Below are 22432 nucleotides of genomic sequence, written 5' to 3' on the forward strand. Positions count from 1 at the left end.
TGGAAACAAACCGGCTCAGTTTGCACACAGCAAATGAGATGTCAGGACGAGTAGCACATGCTAGGTACATCAATGAACCAACCACTTGAGAATATCTCAATTGATCTACAGTCGTGCCTTCGAACTTTTGAATCCGCACGCTAGGATCATATGGTGTTGCAGAAGGTTTGCAGTCCGAATATTCAAAACGGCTCAAAATCTTCTCAACATAGTGGGATTGCAGAAGTGTAATTCCACCCTCAGAATTCCTTAGTAGCTTGATGTTCAGGATAACATCAGCCACACCCAGGTCCTTCATCTCAAAGTTGTGAGATAGAAAAGACTTGACCTCCTTAATGACCTTGAGGTGGGTCCCAAATATCAGTATGTCATCGACATACAGACACAATATTACTCCTTAGCCCCCACCATAGCGATAGTATACACATTTGTCAGCTTCGTTCACAACAAAGCCAGCAGATGTCATAGTAGTGTTGAACTTCTCATGCCATTTCTTAGGCGCTTGTTTCAGGCCATACAAAGATTTCACTAGCTTACACACCTTTCTTTGCTGACCATTTACTACAAAGCCATCCGGTTGTTGCATGTAAATTTCCCCGTCTAGCTCTCCGTTAAGGAAAGCCGTCTTAACATCCATCTGATGAACGAGAAGACCATCTGAGGCAGCCAAAGCGAGTAACACTCGAATGGTTGTCAGTCTAGCCACAGGTGAATAAGTGTCAAAGAAATCCTCTTCTTCTTTCTGGGTATAACCCTTGGCCACAAGCCTAGCCTTGTACTTCTCAACAGTATCATCAGGCCTAAGCTTCCTTTTGAACACCCACTTACATCCTAATGGTCGACAACCATAAGGACGATCAGTGATCTCCCATGTCCCGTTAGCCAAGATGGAATCCATCTCACTACGAACCGCGCCCTTCCAGTAGTGGCAAATTTGACAATTTTGACCTCTGGGCGAAATCAAATCACGAAATGAACTGCCCGTGAAACTATTTCACACCCCTGACCTTTTTGTGTAGCGCCCGCCACGACGGCGCCACACCCTACGGTGCAGCGCCTAGCTCGGGGGCGTTGCACTCCAGTCCACCGTGGTAGCCCTGGGCCCGCACCCAGCAGTGCAGCGCCTCCGTGCTAGGCGCCACACATGTAATGTGCAGCACCTAGCGTTCGGGCGCTGCACTGTGACTTAGATGCCAGCCGCCCACTCCCCCCTCCCCCCACCCCACCCCATTCGTTCAGTTGCAAGTTACAGAAGCAGTGGCGCCGGCGGCTTCCTCCTCTCCCCCTCTCAATCCCCTCTCCCAAATCCTTCAGATCCGACGATTTGGTCCGTGCATTTCTTCACCAATCCATCCTAGAAGGTACTCTCCTCCGATCCCCTTCTTTCTATCCATAGAAAATATGATATTTTGAAGATTTGGGGCATCCTTGTTTGATTAGATTAGATTTGAATCTTGCATGTATTAGAACTTTGCATGTATTACAACCCTTGTTTGTTTGATTTGTGGAACCCTAGTTTAGTTTATGGAAGAGTTATTTGTATGAAGTAGGCATAGTTTATGGAAAAGTTATTTCTATGAAGTAGGCCTAGTTATTTGTGGAACCCTAGTTTATTAGTTTTGTTTTATTTGATATGGTTGGATACATAGATTGGTATGGTTGCATCTAGTAGGCGTACTTTAGTTTATTTGTATTCAAAAGATAATCGTGTTGACAAGAAAGTTTTCTTTCAAAATTGTTAGGATGGTTTGGCTTCTCGATGATCACTGGGACAAACAACACCGGTCGTACGCTATGGCGGTGGAGCAGCGGGTAATAATGATCATTACTAGTTACAACTAGTAATGGCGCACTGTAGTTTAAACTAGTAATGGCGCACGGTCGAACAGTGCGCCATTAGTAGTTTTGCAAAAAAAAGGAATAAAAAATATAATAAAAAAAACAACATTAGTGGCGCACTTTCCGACAGGTGCGCCATTACTAGTTACAACTAGTAATGGCGCACTGTGTCTGGATGCGCCATTAGTATGTTTGGACAGGCACACTAGTTCAAAAAACAATTTGATACTAATGGCGCACCTTGGGCCAGGTGCGCCATTAGTAGTTTCAGCTCTAATGGCGTATCAGAAGGTGGTGCGCCATTAGTATATACTAATGGCGCACCGCTTGTCTGGTGCGCCATTAGTGTCAATTCCATCTATAGCCCTTTTTCTAGTAGTGTGAAAGTGGCCTATTTTATGAATTTCGTATTTATTTCAAACACAAATGCCCCATATGTAATGTTATGAATTGTTTGTTTGTAGGAGCTTGCACCTTTGAAGCTTCGTTCTCACGGGGTCACCCTTGGGTGGATGCTCTATGATGAGCGATACACACCATATGTAAGGGAGACAGGACTTCTCCCTATCATTCATATGGTCAGACGGTCGACGCCACCCAACAATGCTCCAGCACTCACCGCGCTTATTGATCATTGGCGGCTAGAGACACATAGTTTCCATCTTCGGACCGGGGGGATGACCGTGACGCTCCAGGATATTGCTATGATCACCGGTCTTCCTATCGATGGGAATCCTCTATGTATGAGCACCGATTCCGATGGGTGGCGCGCACAGATGCATGCCCTTATCGGTATGGTTCCTCCGGAGCCTCTGGAACCAGCATCAAAAGACAAGAAGAAGGAAAGAGTCACAGCCGGTGCTACTTTCACGTGGATTACTGAGCACTTTGGTACTTGCCCACCGGAAGCTGATGAGGACACGGTCAAGACATATGCTCGTGTCTACATGTGGTACGTGATATCCAGGACTATGTTTGCTGTTGGCACAGGCAAGAATGCTCCATGGATGTGGCTGAAGGCGTTGACCGTCTTCGATAGCAATTGGAGTTGGGGTTCGGCGACACTGGCTTACTTGTATAGACAGGTATGAAGTTGTTTCCTTTTCACTTCATTGCTACATTATGAATGCGATCTTGCTCTTAATTGAACCATGTTCTCTTTTATGTGCAGTTGGACGAAGCCTGTTGTAGGTCATCTAGAGGTACTGGTGGTTGTTTGCTTGCACTTTCCATATGGAGTTGGGAGCGTTTGCCGGTTGGACATCCGAAGACCGTGAAGTACGATGATTGGGACGACAAAGGCGAGCCACTACGGTGACCCACTTGGGCTTACAAGTGGGATGTGTTAAATGAGATGACAAATGATCCCTCGGTCATGTACAAGTAGTACCAGAGCGAGCTTGACGCGATAATGCCTGAGTAGGTGAATTGACATTGCATAAGTGATTATGATGCTTCTATTGCAAGTCGATATCAATTTTGCATTCTATCCCATTTTGCAGGTGATATGGGAGTCGTATGGAACAGGAGATAGTTTTGGTAACCCTTTAGAGTTTAGGCTGAATCTGATGTGCACTAGGGATATGGATCTCTGGCGTATGCGGTGCCCACTCATATGCAACTGGGCGGTTGAGCTTCACCTCCCACATCGAATGCGTCGTCAGTTTGGTTTGTCCCAGGCACATCCGCCGGAGTGGGAGGACACGGACAAGTTGCTACATGCGTAAGATATAATTAACCTTGAGCACTTAGCAGCTTCTCGGCGGTTTCGATGCTACTAATAGTATGTTTCTAACTTGCAGGTTGGATAGGAAAAGGCAGCGGAAGATTAAGGATTGGGACAAGCATCACAGAAAGTATGTCGTACAGTTTGCGCTTAGTGTGGAGCAAGCTAGGGTTGGAAAAGGAGTCCAACTTCGTGAGCACTGCCCTGTAGCGTTCAACAACTATCTCACATGGTTTCTTGCAAGTACCCGTGTGGAGGTATGCAAGCCGACGTATGCTGAGGAGATTTTGGAAGAACCCACTGTTTTTGATGAGGTAGCCCAGCACCAGTACAACGCATTAGTCAGGAAAGGCAACTCAGTGATCCCTTCAGCTCCAATGATGAACTTTGTGGTATTTGCCCTCTTTGCTTTTCATTCACACTATTCACATCTTCGCTTACCTAACACGTTAATACCATTTCTGTTCATAGCGTGCCCAGATCAAGAAAGCAGCTGATGAGACCGAGACTATTCTTGAAACAACCTCGGCTGGCAAAAGCAATGGAGAAGGTGCACTTCGAGCATTCATCAAGGTTCACATCTCCTTCAAACTAGCACTTAACATGTGTTGCTATGTTCGATGTCTCATTCACTTGTACATGTTGCAGCGCCAGGGCCAAAAGTTAAGGCGACCCCGAGTATGTATCACCAGAACGGTCTAGGTCAGTGACACCATCAGATCCCGCTTCGGGGCAGAGCCATGGTGATCATTTGGAGGATGAGGATGTGGGTGTGGTCACCCAAGAGGTATGGCATGAGCATATATATCCAATTGTTGATGCATTGCTAACTATATCCTCACACACGGTCTTTCCATATCTTTTGTTGATGCATAGGTTGCTGGTGATATGACCTTGGGGACGTACCATGTTAGGTCTGCATACAGGTTAAAGCCTAGGACGGGAATCAACAAGTACACACCTGAAGACTTCACCCAAAGAGGCAAAATAACGGTCGGCACCTCGCGGATGGCGGCTTTGGATGACTATTTGGATGACGATGTCGATGACGTGGAGGAACCGGAGCCGGAGCGGGAGCGTGTTCCTCTTCCTAGGAAGGTGAAGAAGTTAGCCAGCAAGAGGAGGGGAGCAGCCAAAAAGCACTCAAGGAACTAGCTCTATTTGTAACTAGCTCTTTCTAGGAACCATCCATCGTCCTCTATTTGTAATGTTGAACTTGAAGTGGTGGTAGCTTGCAGTAACGTGGAACTTGTTATGTCGGTGAACTTGGAGTTGTGGTAGCTCTATGTTGAACTTGATCCTCTTTGTATGTCTTAGTTATGCTGAACTTGGAGTGGTTGTCTTAGCTATGTAACTTGATCCTCTATGTTGCATTTGTTGTCTTAATGATGTTCAACTGTGAAATGTGAACTTAAAGTTTCTGACTTCTTATTCTAGGAAATGTTGCAATGTGCCTGAAAATGACCAAGTTTGCAAGCTACAGCCGCTGCAGCGCCTAGCCTGGAGGCGTCACATTGTATTAAGAATTCTTGCATGCCGATCCGATATGACACAAATTTCCCTTTGAGCGGGTAACACCTTTGTCCTCAAAAGACGCAAAAACCACTCCCAGTTGTCATTGTTCTCCGCCTCAACCAAAGCAAATGCCAATGGCAACACCCGATTATTGGCATCACTTGCTATCGCAACCAACAAGGTGCCCTTGTATTGTCCAGTCAAGAACGTGCCATCAATGGCGATGACCGGCCTACAGTGTTTGAAATCCCTCACGCATTGCTCGAACGCCCAAAATGCACGGCCAAATACTCGGACTTTCCTTCCTTCATAAACCATTGTTTGGTGCCCATGAGGCTCAACAATATGAACCATGTCCGGGTTTGTGGCGGCCATGGCTAACAACAACCTAAGGATTCGGTTGTATGCTTCCTCCCAAGTACCATACAACATCTTAAATGCGGCTTTCTTCGCCTTCCATGCCTTGCCGTACTTCACCTTGTAATGAAAGATGGCTTTCACAAGGTCAATGACATGTTGGACGCTCATTGTTGGAAGTGTGGATATTGAGTTGGAGAGCCTGTAAGCGATGAACTCGGATGTGAGTTGTCTATGGTCTTGGGACACAATCTTGCCATCCACCCTTTTACCTCGGCACATGTGAGTTGGCACACAACTCACTACGTGCCAAGCGGGACCTCCTTTCCATGGTCTTGCACGCACAATCCACGGACATATTTCATCTTCACATGCACATGCAGCCGTGTAGCGCACATTGACGTCCGAGTGCACCACCTTGTGTGGACGATAATGCGTAATCGAGTAGTTGTCGAGCCACATCTTCAATTCCAACAAGGTTTTGAACTTAGACCTTTAGCAATCCGGTTCTTGTCGTCTCCCAAATCACGGTGAGAGCTTGGCCTAACCCCAAGAGATATAGATTTTCCACCATCCACAACGGCTTCATCCGCGAGACTAACATCCTTGAACAATGGTGTCTTGTGATCCCGACCGAATACCTTCTCGAAAGCTTCGGCCTCCTTCACCGTGAACCCCTCCTCATCAACTTGTTCATTGGGACCTTCGTCATCCGAATCTGATGCATATGCACGGGAAAAAGGGATGGAATGGTTCATTGTCTCTTGCAAATGATATTTGTCAAGATCAACCACATTGTTGTCATGGAGATCAACTTCATTGTCATCATCCGCATACTCATCATTGTCCTCTTGCGAAGCTTCATCTTGGTTGTTTGTAAACGGGCTCAATGTTGGCCTCACTTCTTGGGTCAAAAGAGGTTCAACAATTTCATCTCGCTTCAAGGGTGGGGGGCTACTAGCAACCAAAGGGGAGGGTTTCCGGTTCAAGTCCAAATGCAAATTTGAATCAACCTTCTTCGTTGCAAATAACTCAAGAGCCTTGTCAAGTGAATCGGCCACCGTTTCCTTGTATGCAACCCAACGTTGCTCCGAGTTGACACGCATTGTCTTCCAACGGATGTGCATTCCAAAACCTACATTATGCCTTCCCTCCAACTCAATGATATCACTGGGGTCCATCCAATTCAAATCTTTCCTCACTTGTTGCAAGAGCTCCGCATAGCTAGGACTAGTATCAAACACCATATCCAAGATCATCCGGGTCCGGTTCAATATTGCCTTTCAAGAAGGCGTCTTTGTCTCCATGATGAACAAACACACATGTTCTTCCCATCCCTATAAGCATTCAAACAACACAACGTAACATTGCTTCCATGAGTACTAATTTAAGGATTAACACGGAATACAAACCCTAAAATATATATCAAACAACAACCCTAACCCTAACCATAACCCTAACCCTAACCATAACCCTAACAATAACCCTAACCCTAACCATAACCCTAACAATAACCCTAACCCTAACCATAACCCTAGCACCAACATAAGAACACCCATAAGAATAACCCTAACATACTAACAAAGCCTAATCATAGGAAATTGGCAAACAAAGATCTCACATCTCCATGCAAATCTCTAGATCCAAACAAAACTAGGGTTTACCCAAACTAGCATTACTTGGATCAAAACAAGGGGATCGGAGAAGATTACCTTGAGGGAGGGTTTGACTTTGAAATCCACGGACAAATTCTTCAAATTTGCAAGATTTGGGAGAGGATTTGAGAGGGGGAGAGAGTGGGAGAGGGGGCAAAGCTCAGGTTGGGGTGTGTAGGGTGGGGGAGTGGGGGAGGGGGGCCAAGCCGCTGGATAAGTCACATTGCAGCACCCGAACGCTAGGCGCTGCACATTATATGTGTGGCGCCTAGCTCGGAGGCGCTACACTGCTGGGTGCGGGCCCAAGGGCTGCCACGGTGGACTGGCGTGCAACGCCCCAGAGCTGGGCGTTGCACCGTAGTGTGTGGTGCCTATGTGGCACGCGCTACACAAAAGGGTCAGTGTTGTGAAATAGTTTCACGGGCAGTTCATTCTGTGAATTAATTTCGTCCCGAGGTCAAAATTGTCAAATTTGCCTCCGGTAGTCAGCATCCGGAGATGCATAAGCTTCTGAAATGGAGTTGGGAGTATCATAATCCACGAGGTACACGAGGAAATCATCACCAAAGGACTTTGCAGTCCTCTGTCTCTTGCTCCTAACAGGACCTTCCTCGTTATCCTTCGTGGAACTCTTATCACTTTTATGTTCATAATATTCCATCGGAATAGCAAGTTCGGGAGTCTCATCAGATTCCAGTCTAGAATTGCTTTGCAAATCTCTCATGGGAAAAATATCCTCAAAGAATGTAGCATCCCTAGACTCTATAATTGTACCGACCTTATGGTCAGGTACCTCAGATTTCACCACTAGAAATCTATAGCCAACGCTATGCTTGGCATAGCCAAGAAAAACACAGTCCACGGTCTTTGGTCCCAACTCGCGCTTTTTGATTATCGGCATGTTGACTTTCGCCAAACAGCCCCAAGTGCGCAAGTAAGAGAGTGTAGTTCTCTTCTTTTCCCATTGCTCATAGGGAGTAGTCTCATTATCCTTTGTGGGAACTTTATTTAGGACATGACAAGATGTCAATACAGCCTCCCCCCACCATGCCTTGGATAAACCCAATGTATCTAACATGGCATTAACCAAATCAGTTAGAGTACGGTTTTTCCGTTCGGCAACCCCGTTTTACTAGGGTGAGTAGGGAGGCGTCCTCTCATGAATAATGCCATGTTCCGCACAGAATAAATCGAACTCATTAGAAAAGTACGCTCCACCACGATCAGACCGGACTCGTTTTATTTTCTTCTCAAGTTGGTTCTCAACTTCAGCCTTATAGACTTTAAAGTAGTGTAGAGCCTCATCCTTAGTATTTAACAAATACACATAGCAGAATCTAGTGGAATCATCAATCAGAGCCATGAAGTATTTCTTTCCACCTTTAGTCAACACACCATTCATCTCACAGAGATCTGAATGTATGAGCTCTAGAGGTGCCAGGTGTCTCTCCTTCGCAGGCTTGTGAGGCTTACGAGGTTGCTTAGCTTGCACACACGCATGTCACTTAGAGCCTTTGGCTAAAGTGAAATTCGGGATTAAATCCATCTTAGCTAGCTGTGTCATACGTCCGAAATTTATGTGACAAAGACGTGAGTGCCAAACCTCAGATTCGTTCACATTAGAATGAATTTGGTTCACGACTTTATTACAGAAATCCTCCAGGGAAAGGCGGAACAAACCACTACTATCATATCCTTTTCCAACAAATAGTCCATACCGAGATACGACTACTTTGTTAGACTCAAATACTAACTTAAACCCTTCTTTACATAGAAGGGAGCCACTAACGAGATTCTTCTTTATGGCGGGGACATGCTGCACGTTCTTCAGTTGCACAATCTTTCCCGAAGTAAACTTCAGATCTACCGTGCCAACACCATGAACAGAAGCATGCGAGCCATTCCCCATCAAGACGGAACAATCTCGTGCGACCTGGTAGGAAGAAAACAAAGACACATCAGCACACACATGAATATTGGCCCCAGTGTCAATCCACCAATCGGTGGACTGACAGACTAAAAGTGTGGTAAACAGATTACCATACCCAGATGCCGCATCATTGTTGCTCAGAGTAACATTCACAGACTTGGAGTCCTGTGCTGGCTTCTTATACTTGTTTGGGCACTTGTTTGCCCAATGTTCATCTGAACCAGAAGTAAAGCAGCCATCTCTCTTTTTGTCTTTCTTCTTACCCTTCTTCTTAAAGGTAGTATTCTGCTGGACAGAGTTCCTTCCCTTGAACTTGTGGAAGTTCTTCTGCACCACATTGGCGCTAGAAGAACCCTCTGCCCCTTTCACGTGCGAGTCCTTTCCTCTCAAGTTCTGCTCAACACTGAGATGACCAATGACATCCTCAACAGAGAATTCACGTCTCAAGTGCTTGAGAGAAGTAGCAAAGTTCCTCCAACTAGGAGGGAGTTTTGCAATGATGCAACCCGCGACAAACTTGTCCGGTAACTCACACTTCAGGAGCTCCAGCTCCTTAGCAATGCACTGTATCTCATGAGACTGGTCCAATACAGAACGGTTATCAACCATCCTGTAATCATGGAACTGCTCCATGGCATACAGCTCACTGCCAGCATCAGTTGCGCCGAATTTGACTTCGAGCGCATCCCACAAGTTTTTGGCAACACCCATATGAATATAGGCGTCAATCAACTTGTCTCCAATCACACTCAGAACTGCTCCCAGAAAGATTGTGGTTGCCTTCCTAAACGCCTTCTCCTGTTCAGGAGCAATCGTTTCTGTGAGGGACACACCACCAACCCGGAACACGTTCATCATTGTGACCCACAAGGTGGTCCAGTCTGCCAACGCTTAAAATGCGTCCCGGTAAACTTTTCCGGTTTCAGAGTAGCAGCAAAGCCTTGAATCTAAAAGTGCCTAAAATAAGGTTTTTGGATTGTTAGAAATATTAGCACTTTTCCGATTAGACTTATCCACGAGTAAACAGTAAGCATGGCATAAAAGGTATGCATCTCATAGCGATACCTAAGCATACTAGCACGTGCAAAACATAGAATCGAAGCTTCTATGAGCAACACATATACGGCTAGCATAACGCCGAGTAAACGAGGGATGAACAGATCATACCCTCCGGTTGGCCATGCCAATGCGGCGGCTGCAGCAGCAGCCTCGGCATCGTTCGTGGCCTTCTTCTTAGCGGCGGCGGCGTCGGCCATGGTGTCGATGCAGAGGAAGTAGTGGAAGCAGAGGCGAACAGAGTTGGCGACGGATCGGGTGCAGTCGCATCGAGACGCTCCCCAAAAACCTTATTGCCGTTCTCCCAGGCAGGATCTCTGACGACAGGGTTCCGGAGGCACCTGCTCTCCCGACCAGCCGTGCATGCGGTCGTCGGGATGGGATCGCCGGAGGCAGCACAGAGTGAGGAACAGTAGATGACGGCTAGGTCACGCGAGAGGGAGTGAGTGAACCGAACTAGGTTACTTCACTGGCCAGAGCCTTCTTATATAGTCCGTAAGGAAGAAAGTCGTGGGCCTTGCCGAGGCCCACAACCGAGTCGGCCCACCCCCGGCAAGGGAGTCGTTGTTCCCGGCAAGGGAGTCGACGAATACGCGGGTCCCGGCAAGGGTCGCACTCCCGGCAATGCAAGTCAGCCCACAGTCCAACGTCTTCGACAGTGGCCCACCTGTTAGCGACTCGTTAATTAATCCCTGATTAATTAATTCGTTTCTGAGCGGCAAAAATAAGCTTCGGCTCATTCCCGCGACGCGCGCGCGTCGGGGCGAGGCGGGCGGCGGAGGAGAAGGAGCGCGCGTGTACCACTCCTCTTCCTAAGCTCCCAATGGCAAGTGGTAGAGCAGCCCTTATAAAGGGGTCTCAACTCTCCTCAACTAGCAAGGTGGCACTAAACTTCCCACCACCTGCCATCTCATACATGGGCCTCTAGATTAACCAGGGATTAGTGTCTTATATGGGCCTAAGCCCATCCACAATCCAACATCACCCACATATATACCAACTTTTTATATATAGGAATTGACTTCCTTCATATCACCATGGGTGAGGAACCGCTATTTTAATATCAATTCATTTTAAGTATGTCCATATAATACATATAGATTTCTCATAACGTGCTATACAAAAAATGGCATGTGTGTCCAAAAATTCGTAGGGGCACGTAGGTGCGGGAGCACACACCTGCCCATCCTAGCCCGGCCGCCAGATTAACTTCGGTCCGCAAATTAGTTGGATCTTGCATGAGGGCACATCAAATTCAAAGTTTTAGTTTTCAAAACTTATGATTTTGATGTTCGTAGTTTCTAAAAACTTGCGATTTTATTTTTCGCTCGCACTAAGGTTCAGATTTCGATGTTTGCATTTTTGAAACTTGCGATTTGGTCGTTCGCTCGCACTAAGTTTCAAGTATTGAAACTTAATAAGAACATTCTACATTTGGCAAAACATATTGAGAATGAATCTCTTTAAAAGCCCTCATCACAGACAACATGAATCTGAGAATGACACTTAATTTGATATTTTGGTTCAAAAGATATGAAAGTTTTAGATTTGAAAGCCGAAAGAAAAAGCACGCATGAGGTGCTCGGTTCCCACGCACTGGCGTTGAACAAATCCTCGTTTTTAGTATAGTTTGAAAATACCTTCATATTCGTATGTACAAAACAATGTACTAAAAAAGTTGTACATACTACCTAAAAATGCTATATATATATATATATATATATATATATATATACTATTAAAATATTTTTATATACTACATATTATATGTACATACTCTCGTTTTGACGGATACAAACAAAACTTATGTTGGTGTAACTACAACCAAGTGGTTGAATTTTTTTTGTCATGTGGGTGTGTGAGAGAGAGAGAGGAGAGAGGAGATGAGACGAGAATAGGATGAGAGAACATGAGATCGTAGAGAAGAGGACGGTATAATATTTTAATTTGTATACACCGCACACAATTTTTTTTTTGAACATCAGTACAGACGCAAGCGCTTATATACACGCGCATACACCCATTTCTATGAACGCACACAAATTGATATGTACGTAGTAGATGGGCTCGGTGCGGACAAATTTGGTTCTTGGATATGATATTGATTTTTGCATTGAAATGCTAGTTATGCTTGTATGACTGTGTATCGATATGATCATGTACAATTTCCAAGAGCATCTCTAACCATTCTTTATAATTTAGAAGAGAAAACGGCTCATATCCTTTTAAGGAGTATATTTTTTTATCTAAAGAAGTGTCATTTCTTATCGAGCCCCTAAACTCCTTGAAAAATATAAACACAAATTCGGTGCAAGTTGGATTCAGACTCCTTCATCAAACTTGATTAATTTGAACTATTTTACATAACTTAAAACTAAATTTAAACTAGACTACAAAAAACTCCTTGCTATCGCTCCCTTTGAGAACCCTCTCCCTCGGTCTGATTTGGTCATGGGCTTGTCACCCGCACCGCCGCCATCAGCCTGGCCCGCTCCATCGCTACCATTCTCACCATTTCTGTCATCGTCACTGGAGGAAAGGTAGATGACCTCCGTCACCCCGGACTTATACAACTGGTACACTCGGTGCTCCTCCTCGACCCGCCATGGGTACAGGTGGCGAAGCTCCGCCATGTACGCCTCGTTGGCTTGCTCCTTCTCGAGCTCACAGGCCTCCAAGTCTTCCCGCATCTCCCGTGCGGCGGCCACCGGGGGGTTGACGGGCATCAACTGCAGTAGACCGTCGGGGAGGCTGTAGCGGGCTTTGGTGTCGTGAATACGCACCAACCAGATGTCATACTCCCTCGCCGCTTGCACTGCCGATCGGAATGAGCCTATCCAAATGCTCTTGGGGGTGTCGCGGAAGGAGATCTCCGCCTCCCACGTCCCCCACACCCGTTGCCGTAGACCGAGGTATTTCCTCTGCTACGGCGATGGAAGGTCAGGGAAGCAGGACACACTGCTGCCAGAGGAGGAAGCGCCATCGAGACCGTGGACTAGGGACTGCACTTGGCTGCACGGATCTACGCTTTTGATTGGCGTCAGGAAGCGGCGACGTCCGGCTCCGGACAATTTTGGCGAAGGGGAGGCGGCTCACGGAGTGGATGGGCGTGGGGTGCACCGGCCGGGCTTGTGCGGATGCGAAGTGGAAATGGTGGAGCGGTGGGGAGTGGGGGATTTTTAATTCAACGATTTGTTGTCGATTATTTTTAAAGGTCGCGGTGGCTGCAGAGTAAATTTTTCCTCTAATGCTTTTAAGGGTTCGGTTAGGTGCACGTTAAAGAAAACACCGTGGATTTATCTTCCCCTAACCGAAAATAGGGGATTGATTATGGATGCTCTAAGGGTTTGATGCTTAATACTACGCTTGTAAGGGACCGACTATAACTCAGGTGCTTGAAAATAAAAGTCAATTAGTCACTTTTAACCACGGCCTTTAGATCTTCATCAAACGGCTGAAAACAGATCACGACACTGTTCATCTTCTACATCTCTCTCTTCTTCCCCGCGCAGCTGCTGGCCAACCCAGCCTAACTACCTACCTCGCCGCCGCCGGCCTGCGTCGACGGGAAAAGCCCGATTGGTGCTGGCAGAGGTAAGGTCCTCTCTCTCCCTGGCGCTGTGGAGCTCGGCACGAGCCGGAGTCCTTGCGTGGAGGCGCGGAGCTGGCTCAGGGCGGCATGACACCTAGGTAGGATAGACGACGTCCGGGCCTCCTTGGCGGTGGCGTGGGTCGTGTGTGTGGTGTGGAAGGGCTAGCGGCGCATTCTGGTAGTAGGGTGCGTTCGGAGTGGTGCCGAGGGTTCCCAGATCTGATATGATGTGTGGGCGATCCTCCGGTCGCTATTTCGCAGGCGACAAGGCCCGTGGCAGTGCGGGCCGGCCCTTTCCGATGGTTGTGTGCATAGGTGATGGTCGGAGTGGTGGTGTGCCTTGGGGCAGCGTGGATGCAGTGGAGGCTGCAACATCGGGCTGTCCTAGGCATGAGCGGTGCGGGTCAGTGGGGGCGGTGCCATTCTCCGGTGGTAGTGCCTCGTTGTTACCTCTTGAGTATTGCGTTGGTTTTTCCTTAAAGAGGAAAGGGTGATGCAGCAAAGTAGCGTAAGTATTTCTCTCGGTTTTTGAGAACCAAGGTATCAATCCAGTAGGACACTACACGCAAGTCCCTCATACCTACACAAATAAATAAGAACCTCGCAACCAACGCGATAAAGGGGTTGGCAATCCCTTCACGGTCACTTACGAGAGTGAGATCTGATAGAGATAATAAGATAAATATTTTTGATATTTTTACGATATAGATTGAAAGTAAAGATTGCAAAGTAAAATAGATTGGAAACTTATATGATAAAAGATAGACTCGGGGGCCATAGGTTTCACTAGTGGCTTCTCTCAGGATAGCATAAGTATTACGGTGGGTGAATAAATTACTGTCGAGCAATTGATAGAGAAGTGCATAATTATAAGAATATCTAGGCATGATCATGTATATAGGCATCACGTCCGCGACAAGTAGACCGACTCCTGCCTGCATCTACTACTATTACTCCACACATCGACCGCTATCCAGCATGCATCTAGAGTATTAAGTTCATAAAAACAGAGTAACGCATTAGGCAAGATGACATGATGTAGAGGGATAAACTCAAGTAATATGATATAAACCCCATCTTTTTATCCTTGATGGCAACAATACAATACGTGCCTTGCTACCCCTGCTGTCACTAGGAAAGGACACCACAAGATTGAACACAAAGCTAAGCACTTCTCCCATTGCAAGAAAGATCAATCTAGTAGGCCAAACCAAAGTGACAATTCGAAGAGACTTGCAAAGATAACAAATCATACATAAAAGATTTCAGAGAAGAATCAAATATTGTTCATAGATAATCTTGATCATAAACCCACAATTCATCGGTCTCAACAAACACACCGCAAAAGAAGATTACATTGAATAGATCTCTAAGAAGATCGGGGAGAACCTCATATTGAGATCCAATGAGAGAGAAGAAGCCATCTAGCTAATAACTATGGACCCGAAGGTCTGTGGTAAACTACTCACACATCATCGGAGAGGCTATGGTGTTGATGTAGAAGCCCTCCGTGATCGATTCCCCCTCTGGCGGAGCTTCGAAAAAGGCCTTAAGATGGGTTCTCTTGGGTACAGAAGGTTGCGGCGGTGGAAATAGGGTTTCGTGGTGCTCCTGGATGTTTTTAGGGTATATGGATATATATATGAGGAAGAAGTAGGTCGGTGGAGTTGCGAGGAGCCCACGGGGGTGGGGGCGCGCCCAGGGGGGCAGGCGCCCCTCCCTGCCTCGTGGCCTCCTCGTTCCTTTCTTGAAGTTTACTCCAAGTCCCCTCGATCACGTTTGTTCCAAAAATAACTCTTCCGAAGGTTTCATTCCGTTTGGATTCCATTTGATATTCCTTTTCTACGAAACACTGAAATAGGCAAAAAGAACAACAATTTGCGCTGGGCCTTGGGTTAGTAGGTTAGTCCCAAAAATTATATAAAAGTGTATAATAAAGCCCATTAAACATTCAAAACAGATAATTTAATAGCATGGAACAATCAAAAATTATAGATACGTTGGAGACGTATCAAGCTTCCCCAAGCTTAATTTTTGCTCGTCCTCGAGTAGGTAAATGATAAAAACAGAATTTTTGATGTGGAATGCTACCTAGCATAATTCTCAATGTAATTTTCTTTATTGTGGCATGAATATTTAGATACGAGAGATTCAATACAAAAGTTTAATATTGACATAATAATAATAATAATACTTCAAGCATACTAACTAAGCAATCATGTCTTCTCAAAATAACTTGGCCAAAGAAAGTTCATCCCTACAAAATCATATTGTTTGGTCATGCTCCATTTTCGCCACACAAGAATTCTCTCATCATGCACAACCCCGATGACAAGCCAAGCAATTGTTTCATACTTTAGTAATCTCAAAAAAAAAAATTCACGCAATACATGAGCGTGAGCCATGGATATAGCACTATGGGTGGAATAGAATATATTGATGGGGGTTGTGTGGAGAAGACAAAAAAGGAGAAAGTCTCACATTGACACGGCTAATCAACGGGCTAGGGAGATGCCCATCAATTGATGTCAATGCAAGGAGTAGGGATTGCCATGCAACGGATGCACTAGAGTTATATAAGTATGAAAGCTCAACAAAAGAAACTAAGTGGGTGTGCATCTAACTTGCTTGCTCACGAAGACCTAGGGCATGTGAGGAAGCCCATTGTTGGAATATACAAGCCAAGTTCTATAATGAAAAATTCTCACTAGTATATGAAAGTGACAAAACAAGAGACTCTCTATCATAAAGATCATGGTGCTACTTTGAAGAACAAGTGTGGAAAAAAAGATAGTAGCATTGTCCCTTTTTATTTCCCTTTTTCTCTTTTTTTGGGCCTTTCTTTTTTTGGCCTTCCCTTTTTTGGGGGACAATGCTCTATTAATGATGATCATCACACTTCTACTTATTTACAACTCAATGATTACAACTCGATACTAGGACAAAATATGACTCTATATGAATGCCTCCGGCGGTGTACCGGGAAGGGCAATGAATCAAGAGTGACATGTATGATAAATTATGCATGGTGGCTTTGCCACAAATACGATGTCAACTACATGATTATGCACGTCAATATGACAATGATGAAGCATGTCATAAATGAAACGGTGGAAAGTTGCATGGCAATATATCTCGGAATGGCTATGGAAATGCCATAATAGGTAGGTATCGTGGCTGTTTTGAGGAAGATATAAGGAGGTTTATGTGTGATAGAGTGTATCATATCACGGGGTTTGGATGCATCGGCGAAGTTTGCACCAACTCTTGAGGTGAGAAAGGGCAATGCATGGTACCGAAGAGGCTAGCAATGATGGAAAGGCCAGAGTGCGTATAATCCATGGACTCAGCATTAGTCATAAAGAACTCACATACTTATTGAAAAAATCTACAAGTCGTCAAAAACCAAGCATTACGCGCATGCTCCTAAGGGGATAGATTGGTAGGAAAAGACCATCGCTCGTCCCCGACCACCACTCATAAGGAAGACAATCAAAGAACACCTCATGTTTCAAATTTGTTACACAACGTTATCATAAGTGCATGTGTCGGTGTCAAAACCGGCGGATCTCGAGTAGGGGGTCCCGAACTGTGCGTCTAGGCCAGATGGTAACAGGAGGCAGGGAACACGATGTTTTACCCAGGTTCGGGCCCTCTTGATGGAGGTAAAACCCTACGTCCTGCTTGATTAATATTGATGATATGGGTAGTACAAGAGTAGATCTACCACGAGATCAAGGAGGCTAAACCCTACAAGCTAGCCTACGGTATGATTGTTGATGTGTATGTTGTCTATTCTATCGACTAGCCTGGCCTTGGTTTATATAATGCACCAGAGGCCTAGGTTAACAAGAGTCCTAGCCGAATACGCTGGTGGGGAGAAGTCCTTGTCTTGATCGCCAAGTCTTTGTGTAATCTTCCTTGTATGCGGTAGCTGTCCGAACTGGCCCATGAGTATACGGCCATGGGGGCCTCGGCCTAATCTAATAGATCGGGAGACGACGTGGTGAGTACCCCCTAGTCCAGGACACTGTCAGTAGCCCCCTGAACCGGTCTTCAAGTTAGGGATGCTCCTCGATTCTTCCGAACTGTTCTTCATCTTCGGTTGCCGGTCTTGAAAACTGGTTCAACAAATCTTCTTTATCTTCGATCTCGAGGATCGCCGAAATGCATTCGACGTGTTTACACATCGGGTATCTGAGGAGCCCCTTTAAGTTTCCGGCCTTTATCAATGCCTTGTTTATTTTTATGCCACACCTCGGGTTTGAAGTTGTTCCCGGGAGGCAGGGTTCTCTTGCGTTCGAGCTCCAACGCCGGACTGCATTCGAGGTATCTTTTGCAGCTGAGCACCAACGCCGGACCGCTTCCCAGCTCTAGCGCCGAAATGTATCCGAGCTCCAACGCCGGACTGTGTATCCGAGCACCAACGCCGAAATATATCCGAGCTCCAACGCCGGACTGTGTCCAGGCTCCAATGTCGGACTATATCCGAGGTGTCATATCACCTTGGTTCAAAAAAGTTAAAGGAGTTTAGCCAAGCTTAATGCCGGAAATGCCCTCTATGGAGCCAGCCACTAGCGCCCGAGCTTTATGCCGGACTGCTTCCGAGGTGGTGCACCACCCCGACTATGGGCCGATTTTTTGTCAATATTTTTTATTGGTGCAATTTATTCTATGCCGAGATATATAGCCAGTAGCCCTCAAGGTGTCTATCGGTCTAAAACCCGAGATGCACATCAAGGATGACATAAGTCCGCTGATCCCAGTAGCCGCTGAGACTCAGCTTGATTTGCAAAATCGGCCTGAGGATCAAGTCCTAGCTCAGCAGAATACTTCGGGACACAAAAGCGGCGTGCTCAGTCCTCAAGACTCAGGTTGGGTGCGGCCGACCAACCTGAGGATCAAAATCTCCTCGGAAACTATATTGCACATAAAATTTTCTGCATTGGACAAGCAATGCAGTAGCCCCCGAGACACTGGTCGGGTGGCAACACTAGATCAGGGGATCGATGTGCCCCTTTAATATTTGTAAATAATAAGCCCGAAGCGCAGTAGCCCCCGAGCCTTAATGCGGGCACGGGTGGCCGAATTAAGGATCAATATCCATAGTAAAATCACAAATTATGTGTAATGACTCTATGTATCCAAGTACTTTACGTCATTAATGCTCGGATCCGCATTGTACAAAACTTTGTTGACCGACCATCGGCTTCCACCTCCTTGGCCAGTAGCCGAGGAGTGTTTGTTCTACTTTATAAAGCCTTTATGAGGGCAAATATTTACGACAAACAAGGCAATCTGGCCACACGGTTTTATAAACAAAGGTACGTAGAGAGATATGTTATATTACTGTTTAACAAAAGAAATGTATTCCAAAGAAAATAGTCCCGCTATCGATTCCTTTCTTTGGGTTTTCATGCTAAGCATGATCATGAAACCTCAGCTCGAATGTAAGAGCAAAATATCGAGGATTTAGTTTGGGAAGCCAGTTAATAGCCCCCGGTAGTGTTCGGCGACAGTCGAGGTCAAGCCGTAAACACTTCAGCCAATGTTATGAATGGCCCGTCATAGTCATCGGATCGCTGACCAATTTACGCTTATTGTGACAGTTAGTTTTCGGCTTTCTCCACTAAGGTGCTTAACCATGTGAGCTGGAAGCACAATCACAGTGGTTCTCCCTTTGCACGCCTAGCCGAACAAAACGGAACGTAGGAAGCAAGTGCAGGAGCCGGGCAACCCAACTATTGACCGAAGACACAATTCGAAACCGATGCATATATAGCAATATCTGAGAATGTTTTTGCCGAATCCCTAAAGGTGTCTGGCGTTGCACTGCGAGACTAATGCTGGAAAAGCACAAATAGTTTAAAAGTGCCAAAAAGCTTGGAAAACCAAGAAACATCAGTTAAAATATGACGTCCGAACAAGATCAAGTGTTCGGTGCCAATCCGAAAATTGGTCTTATAAAAGAGAAGTGCTTCTGTCGTCCTTTAACATGACACATCCTATCTCAAGACTTCGAGCGGGTCAGCCTACGGCTTCAACCTCCTATCCTGAGGGCGGAGTACTTCTTATTAGGCCAGTTTAGCAAACTAAACTCTAGCGGCTTTGAGAGAGAAATTAGGCTCCCCGGCTAGTGACCGCACACTCGCGTCGAAAAAAGGAGTGATGAATAATAATAATAGAACTTTGCAACGACTGATAAGAAGAACACTTATTATAAAACGGCTCAAATAAACTTAAGAGCCCCCAAGTGACTTGGGTAGAAGAATGATTGCATGTACCGAAGTACTTATATCATATCTATGTTCAACCAAACTTTAAACGCGTCTTAACCGACCGTCGGCTTCTCCCTCTTCGATTAAGGACCAAAAAGTGTTATGTACTCCATCGGTCGAGAATATCAACGGTGTTTCCAATAACCAGGCAATCAGGCCATAAGGCTGTAACAGACAAAGTGCGCTCAGGGAACTTATGCTATATTACTGCGAAGAGTAAGAAGCATCTTCGAAGAAAATAGTACCCCCACCGATACCTTTCTTCGGTGCTCATTGTTATTATGAGACTTGTGCAATATATTTTTTGTACTCATGAGTTCCGTTGTGTGCCGACCATCATTGAATAACTATAAGAGCGCTAGCTTTCAGCTTCACCCAGTCTGAGGTCCGGCTCGGGTGACCCGATCGTGACAATCGCAGAGGTGCTCCCTTTACTCCCTAGTCGAACAATCGGGAACGTAGGGGTAAACACAGGAGCGAGGCAACCCAGCTTGCAAATCGCTTAAGTCAATGTGGTGCATATTGTGGCGTAATACACGAACAAGGAACGAAGTTGTACAAGTATAATCATATGCAACAGGAAAAGCTTCATAAAGGAAGCCCCCAAGTAAACGGGGTATTTGAATTTATGCGTCACAAACAAAGTTTGGACAAGGAAATTTTTTAGAAGCAACTTTTTTCCAAAAAAGTATAATGCTTGGTCGAACCGAACGCAAGTTAGAAATTAAAGCTTTGAGCATGAAAGCGACTTAGCTGGTTAATGTGTTCGGTATTGATGACGCGGTCCGAGCTTGATGCGGGGCAAGGTTCCATCCCTCAAGCCGGTCCCGAGGTGGCGGAGCGGAGAGCTTGACACGCCGAAGTGGTGACATAGCACGATCAATGCAGACCGGTAGAGTGACGCCGAAGTCACCGGATCATTTTCCTGTGCACAAAAAATAGTGCAAACCGGAGATAATAGTAATAATGATAATTAAAAAAATCGTTGCATAATAAATAATTTATGTAAAGTGAGTAATAAAAGAAATATGGCCTGGCGCCTAAGTCAAGTCGACGCAGGGCGTCGGCGTGATGCGGTAAAGGCGTGGCAAAGCCTGAATTCGCAGGTCGGTCCGAGCTCCGAGTGCGGCGTTTGCCGGACTATGTACGGAAACTGACCGAACCACCATGCGACTGTTGTTAATGCAGCCACCATTTGATAGACCTGTGTACATATGACGGACAAACCAGAGTAATAATTCCTTGGGAAAAATGAACCCAAACAAGCAAAAAATATTGGGATTAATAGCACCTGGTTTATTTGTTGTAGCAATCCGAAGGAAGGTGATTCCTAAAATTGGGACCCGCTCCGCACACCCATTGCCTGATGGGCGATAAAACGACGGCATGGCAATGCTTGAAAAGGTTGACTCGCCGAGGCAAAGCCCTCGGCCCAGCTAACGTGACGGAGCTGGTCGGCTAGTGATGCCGAAGTGTCCGGAGTAGGTTGATGAAGAGATGGCGAAGCGCCCGGTCCAGCCGAGATGTCGAAGCCTCGATGTCAGCTGATGAGTCGAAGTAGGTCGGCGTGATGGACACCAGCTTGAAGAAGAAATAGTGCGGCCCTGTCGATGCAGGTCGTGGCGTGGTCGATGCTGGCTTGATGAACGACCGTGCGTCGATGCCGGTATGCCCGCTCTGTGTAATCCGTGGGGCGGCGATGTTGGTGATGATTTATCCTTCGCGATGCCGGGCTCTTGTTCGGCTTGCCGAGATGATGATCCGAAGAAGTTGAGCTCGGCTCAACAAAGTGACACCGTGTCTAGCACAGGTCGGCAGCGGTGGAGTAATATTGCCGGACTGGTTTGACACCAGCATGATGTTGAAGATCATGTTCAAAAGATCTTACAATTAGTGGAATGTGTTCGGGAATAAAACACAATACCCCATACCAAACTTCCTTCAAAAGGGATGTCCGAAATCCTGTTCATAAAAAAGATGAACTCGGGTCAGATTCATTTTCGCGCAGAAAACAGATCCGGAAAGTGATGCACTAATCGAAAGGTTCCCGGAGTTTGGACGGTCGGATCGAGCCGACATTTTGAGAGGTGGTAGATATAGGAATTCCGCAGCCGATGAACGGTTGGATCTTCCAAAGGACGTCCGAGATAGAAGCTGGACACCACGCCCTAAACTCATCCAAATTCCCGTCCAGATTTGACAGGGCTCCGGTATATCGTGGATTGCCAGAGATTCCTCCATCGGAACTCGACGAAATTTTCCAGGGTTGTTGTAGACTCAATTCCGCACAATTCCACCGAAGCGATCGTCAAAGAGATACTCGAGGAGGTGGTGGTGGCAGATACGAGTTCGCTGTCCAGAAAAACAGCACGGTCGCTTGAGGGCAATGTTGACGTTGAGCCCCCGAGCTCCATAGATGATTTCTCCATGATCTTGATAGAGATCGGAGTTGATGTTTGATGAAGGACCTCGTCCGGACATGGT

The sequence above is a fragment of the Triticum aestivum genome, chromosome 3A (genome assembly GCF_018294505.1).
Source record: "Triticum aestivum cultivar Chinese Spring chromosome 3A, IWGSC CS RefSeq v2.1, whole genome shotgun sequence".
Taxonomy (NCBI): domain Eukaryota; kingdom Viridiplantae; phylum Streptophyta; class Magnoliopsida; order Poales; family Poaceae; genus Triticum; species Triticum aestivum.